Source organism: Mustela putorius, unplaced genomic scaffold (genome assembly GCF_011764305.1).
Source record: "Mustela putorius furo isolate JIRA1106 unplaced genomic scaffold, ASM1176430v1.1 tig00003853_pilon_pilon_pilon, whole genome shotgun sequence".
Classification (NCBI taxonomy): domain Eukaryota; kingdom Metazoa; phylum Chordata; class Mammalia; order Carnivora; family Mustelidae; genus Mustela; species Mustela putorius.
Genome location: NW_025422005.1, coordinates 5,272,352 through 5,278,808, shown reverse-complemented (window position 1 = coordinate 5,278,808; position 6,457 = coordinate 5,272,352). Strand labels below are relative to the sequence as shown.

Below are 6,457 nucleotides of genomic sequence, written 5' to 3'. Positions count from 1 at the left end.
TCTCTGACAAATAAATAAATAAAATCTTAAAAAAAAAAAAAAAGAGGAAAAATCCGTCTATAGAAGCAGACCCACAGATCACCTGATGCTGAATCAACAAAGATGCCAAAATAATTATCACAAGGATTTCACAGGAAAAGTGGACAGAATGGGTGAAGATATAGTGAATTTTTGAAAGTAACATAGAAAATATAACAAAGAACCAAATGGAATTCTTAGATCTGAAAAATGCTATATCAAAAATTTTGTTTTGTTTTAGAGGATTGACAGCAGATTGGATAAAAGAAAAAATCATAACGAATATAAAGACAGATGAGTAGAGAGTATTCAACCTACAGAACACAAAAAGAAAAAATGATCAGAAAATTGTCTCTGTTGGGATACTAGAAATTAGATGTACAACTTCTAAATCTTTTGAGGGAAAAGAAAATGAAAACTTAAAAAAAATGATGAATCTAACAAATGGAAAGAAAACGGGGGAAATTTAACATTTAAAAAATCATGGGAGGGGCACCTGGCTGGCTCAGACAGTAGCACATGCAACTCTTGATCTCAAGTTGTGAGTTCAAGCCCTATGCTGGGTGTAGAGATAACTTAAATTTAAAATATTTTTAAAAGAATGATGGAAAAAGTAAGTGAAATAAGTTTGCAGGAATAAATCAATACATATTAGCAATCACAAAAGAAGAATGAATTAAATCTCCATTTTAAAATATGGAGATTCTCAGTTAATAACAATAACAAAATCTATATGTTATTTACAGAAGACACACATAAAAAGAAAGTTATGGGGCGCCTGGGTGGCTCAGTGGGTTAAGCTGCTGCCTTCGGCTCAGGTCATGATCTCAGGGTCCTGGGATCGAGCCCCGCATCAGGCTCTCTGCTCAGCAGGGAGCCTGCTTCCCTCTCTCTCTCTCTCTGCCTGCCTATCTACTTGTGATCTCTCTCTCTGTGAAATAAATAAATAAAATCTTTAAAAAAAAAAAAAAAAGAAAGAAAGTTATGTGTTGGTCTGAATTACTTTGGAATATGAATAACAGAAACAACACCTAACAATAGCTGACAAAATGGGGTTATTTTTCTTGTAGAAGTTTGGGATCGTGTGGCTGCTGTTCTTTGTTCAGCAGTGTAGAGATGGTGTCTCAATATTTTTATTTTATTTTTAAATAATCTCTACAACCAATGTGGGGCTCAAACCTACAACCTGGAGATTGAGGGTTGCAGGCTCCACCAACTGAGAAAGCCAGGCACCTCTAACAAGTTTGATTTAATGAATATATAAGTATTGTGCCCAGCAATGAAAGAATACACGTTCTTTTTTTCTTTTTAGCTGAAATTTTTTTTTAAAGATCTATTTATTTGAGAGAGTGTGTGCATGCATGCACACAAGGAGGGGAGAGAGAGAAAGAGAATCCTCAAGCAGATTCTCCCAGAACTCCCCACTGAGTGAGGAGCCTGACTCAGGGCTCCATCCAGGACCCCAAGATCATGACCTGAACTGAAATCAAGAGTCAGGTGCTTAACCAACTGAGCCACCATGCGACCCTTAATTGAACTTTTTTTAAATGAACAGTAACATATATGGAGAGGAGTATGCAAATCAAAAATATATGACCTAATGAATTCTCATGAAGTTGACACAGTTCAGATCCAGGACTTGGATTAGATCAGGAAATAGAACTTTATGACACCCTCAAGCCATTTTTCTTGCAACTGCACAACCCCCAGTCATAGTCCATGCTACACGAAACCACCACTCTGACTTCAAATGCTTAAATGATTAATTCTGCCCATATTGACTTATTATAAATGACAGCATAGAGTAGTACTCTTCTGTGTCTTTTTGCTCAGTTTTATGTTCGTGAGATTTATGTGTGTAGAAATATCTTTTTCATTCTTATTTCATTGTATGAATAATCACATTTATCCATTTTGTTGTTGTTGTTGTTTGAAGATTTTATTTATTTATCCGAGAGAGATAGAGAGAGATCATGAGCCGGGGAGGGAAGGGTTGGGAAAAGCAGACTCCCCGCTGAGCAGGGAGCCTGATGCAGGACTCAATCCCAGGACCGTGGGATCACAACCTGAGCCGAAGGCAGACACTTAACCAGTTGAGCCACTGAGGCTCCCTCCGTTCTTCTGTTGATGGACATTTAGACTGTTGCATCCTCGCAAGTACCACAAATGGTGCTAGGATGAGCATTTTTTTAACCTTTATTATTATTTTTCTTTTAGTAATCTCCACACCCAATTTGGAGATTGAACTCATGACCCTGACATCAAGAGTCATGTGCTCTACCAATGGAGCCAGTTGGGTGTCCCAGGATGAACATTCTGATAGGTGTCTTCTGATGATCATGTGTATGTGTTTCTGCTGGGCATGTTTAGCTTATGTTTAACCTTTGCAGACACTGCCCAAAGGGTTTCCAAATGGTGTAGCATTTACATTCCCATGAGCAGTATGTGAATGTTCCAGTTGTCCCACACCTCGTCAATGGTCGATAGTATTCTACCTCTTCATTTTAGCCATTCTGATGGACATGAGAAGACTCACTCTCTTCAATCACACATGAAATATTTACAAAAGTTGGCCAATGGTTGGATTTCACATATTTATTAGGATTGGTACCATGCAGACCAGGCTCTCTGACCACACTACAATTAAGTTAGAAATTAGTGACAAAACATAGCCAGATAAACTGGGGGGGGGGGGGGGGCAGCATATGCTTGGAAGTAGTCAGAACTGGATGCTGACACAAACTGACATCAGTATATAGAAACAATGTTTAATCTTGGATATGTATGTTGTAAAAGAAGAAAATCTCAAATAAATGAACCAAGCACTCAATTTCAGAATTTAAAAAGTCTGGAAAGGAAAGAATAATAGTAGAAATTTCTGAAAAGCAAGGAAAACATGAAATAGGGAGCATTGTCAGGTGCCCGGGTGGCTCAGCCAGTTAAGCTTCCAACTCTTGACTTGAGCTCAGGTCATGATCTCAGGGTGGTGGGATCAAGCACTGCATTGGGCTCCATCCATGCTGGGCAAGGAGCCTGCTAAGACACTCTCTCTCCTTTCTCCTCTGCCCCTCCCCACCCCTCTCTACCCCTTAAAAAAATAGTATTATCAAAGTTAATACCAACATTTATCCCAATATATTTGAAAACTTAAAGAAAGTAGTAGGTACCTTCCTGGAGAAAAACACAACTTACCAAAAGAACTGAATAATCCTACTACCGGAAAAGATTTTTTTTTTTTTTAAATATGGAATGCATGAATTTGTCTGTTATCTTTGTGCAGGGGCCCTGTTCATCTTCTCTGTATCATTCCAATTTTAGGACATGGGCTGCCAAAACTACTTGAAAAGAATTTGAATGGTGGTGTCCCAAAAAGTTAAACATAGAATTACCATAAGACCTAGGATTCCCCTCTTAGGTATGCACACAAAAGAAGTGAAAATAGGTACTTAAAACAAATGGTTGTCCATGAATATTCACAGCAATACCATTCACAACTGCCAGAAGGTGGAAACAACCCAAGTGATTGGATGAACAAAATATGGTAGATCCATACAATAGAAAATCACTCAAGCTTAAAAATGAAATTCTGACACCTGCTACAGTGTTGATGAACCTTGAAACATTCGGCTAAGTGAAAGAAGCCAGACTCAAAAGGTCACACCAGCATAAGTCCATGTATGTGAGATGCCCAGAATAGGTAAATCCATAGAGACAGACTGTGGAGGAGAGATTACCAGGGCCTACGAGAGGGGGAAGGAGTGACTGCTAAGGGGGACAGTCTACTTGGGGAACGCTGAAATGTTTTGGAATTGGATAGAGGTAGGTGATGCTTGCACACCACTGTGAATTTCTAAATGCCACTGAATTGTATGGTCTAAAGTGGATAATTTTATGTTATATGAATTTTAGCTCAATTAAAACAAAAATCTCACCACAAAGAAAACACCCAGACCCAGATGGCTTCAGAGGCAAATTGTATTAAATATTCACATAAACAAACACACATATATTTATGATTAAAATTATATACATATATAACTTCCATCATTCACAAATGTTTCTGTAGGAAAGAAAGACACTTTCCCACTTTAGCATAACCTTGACACAAAAATCATACAAGAAAGGAAAATACAAGTTCAAACTTCCTAGATTCAATACTTGCCAAACAGAATTTAGTAACATATAAAAAAGATAAAACATGATAACCAAGTTGGCTTATCTCAGGCATGTAAGACTAGTTCACTAGAAAATGTACTAATATAATTCATCATATTAATGGATTAAAGAAGAAAAGCCATAGGATCTTAACTGAGAAACTTAGGACAGTCATTTAATAAATTTCAATATCTACTTATGATAAAAACTTCACAGTCAAAGAATGGAAGTGTATTTCCCTAACCTAATAAATAATATTATGATGGTCGTTAGATGGGGAAACTAAAGGGACCCCGTGGAAATGATTTTTTGCTCCTTTCCTGGGACCCACCCCTACCTTACATACACCTTATCGAACAGATAATGTATGTCCTCCTTGTGGAGGTCAAGGACTTAACAGTTCTTTACAGGCTTCCAGCACAATAAATAATGTCCAAGGAGCGACCAGGAGCGGTTGTCATGAGTGTTTCTTAGACCTCTGGCTCACCAAGACTCCTGGCTCCAAGGCATAAGTGACTTATGGAGAACACCCAAACACTCGCCTTCATATTAACCAGTTCCTGGGTGCTGGAGAAAACACATCAACCGATTACAATCCTCAATAAAAACCCCAAAGCCCGAGCAAAGATGAGACTCACTCTCCTTTCCTTTCCAAGTCTCCCGGATGCTCTGTCCATTTCTGCACTCTCTGTCTTCAACAAACTCTGCCTCAGCTCCCATTTGATTTCCACCCTGTGAGAGGCCAGGGACCTTCTTGGCTGGTCTTTGTGGAACTCCGCCTGGGTCCTTGGACCCAGCCTGCCTACATGGATTGGAACAATGCTCTCCGGAACCCATCCCCAGAGATGTTCCATTCTTATCTCCAAAACCTGTACATTACCATTCATGGCAAAAAAAGGACTCTGAAGACATGATTAGGGTTCAGGACCTTGAAATGGGAGATCATCTTGGATATGCAGGTGTCCCATCTGATCCCATGAATCCTTTAATGTGGAGCACCTTTCCTGGCTGCAGTCTGTCAGAGGGAGATGTGGCTACAGAAGGATCAGTGATGCAACATCAGTGACTTTGAAGTTGGAGGGCGGGGTCACAACCAAGGAATGTGGGTGACTCTAGAAGCTGGAGAAATCAAGGAAGTGGATACTTCCCTAGTATCTCCGGAAGGAAGAACAACCCTGTCCACACCTTGATTTTTGCCCAGGGGGACCCCTGTCAGATATCTACCCTATAGGACTGTAAGATAACATATTTGTGTTGTTAAACCACTAAAAATCATAGTATTTTGTAACAACAATAAAGACAGAAACAAGTATATAACAAAAATGACAACTCTACAACAAATGTCATATTTAATTCCCTTTAAAACCCAATGTGACGTAAGTTGCCCGTTTTGATCACTTGAATTTAGCATTGTACTGATGATCCTAACCAGGATAGAATGTCAAGAAAAAGAAATAAAACATTTAAGTATTGGAAAGAGAGAAATAAATTGTCATTCTTTGCTAATGATATGAATAGATATAAGAAAGTTTCAAAATAATGAATGGTTACCTTGTATTAGAATAAGAGAATTTTTAAAGGCTGGACACACAATCAATATATGAAAGTATGTATCTGCATTTCTATATACCAGCAACAGTCAGAAAACAAATTTTAAAAGGTCTTTATAGTATCAGAAATAAGAAAAGAAGAAATGAAAGGTGGGGAAAAAGGAAGAACTAATAATAAATCTAACAAAAGATGTGCAAGCCTTTGCTGGAGAAATTAACAAAACTTTATTGAAAAGACATTAGATGTTAAAGAAGACCTAAATGAGTGGAAAGCAGACTATTTTCTTGGATAAGACTCAATAACCAAAGGATGTCAACTTATTCAGATTGCTCTACAAATTCACTGTGATCCCAATTAAGAATCTCTTTTCTTTTTCTTCCTTCCTTCCTTCCTTCCTTCCTTCCTTCCTTCCTTCCTTCTATTTTTTGTGAAATTTGGCAATCCAATTCTAACATTTCTCTGGAAGCGCTGAGGCTGTCAAAAGCCAGGGTAGGCCTTAAGAAAATGGAAGAACTTGGGGTGCCTGGATGGCTCAGTGGGTTAAGCCTCTGCCTTCAGCTCAGGTCATGATCTCAGGGTCCTGGGATCGAGTTCTGCATTGGGCTCTCTGCTCAGCAGGGAGCCTGCTTCCTCCTCTCTCTCTCCCTGCCTGCCTCTCTGCCTACTTGTGATCTGTGTCTGTCAAATAAATAAATAAAATCTAAAAAAAAAAAAAAAGAAAGAAAGAAAGAAA

At 38.6% G+C, this 6,457-nt stretch overlaps 1 pseudogene; it reads right to left on the bottom strand.

Annotated features, from left to right (window-relative positions):
- Positions 1-3,256: 3,256 nt before the first annotated feature.
- LOC123387413 lies at positions 3,257-3,357 on the bottom strand (annotated as a pseudogene).
- Positions 3,358-6,457: the final 3,100 nt, after the last annotated feature.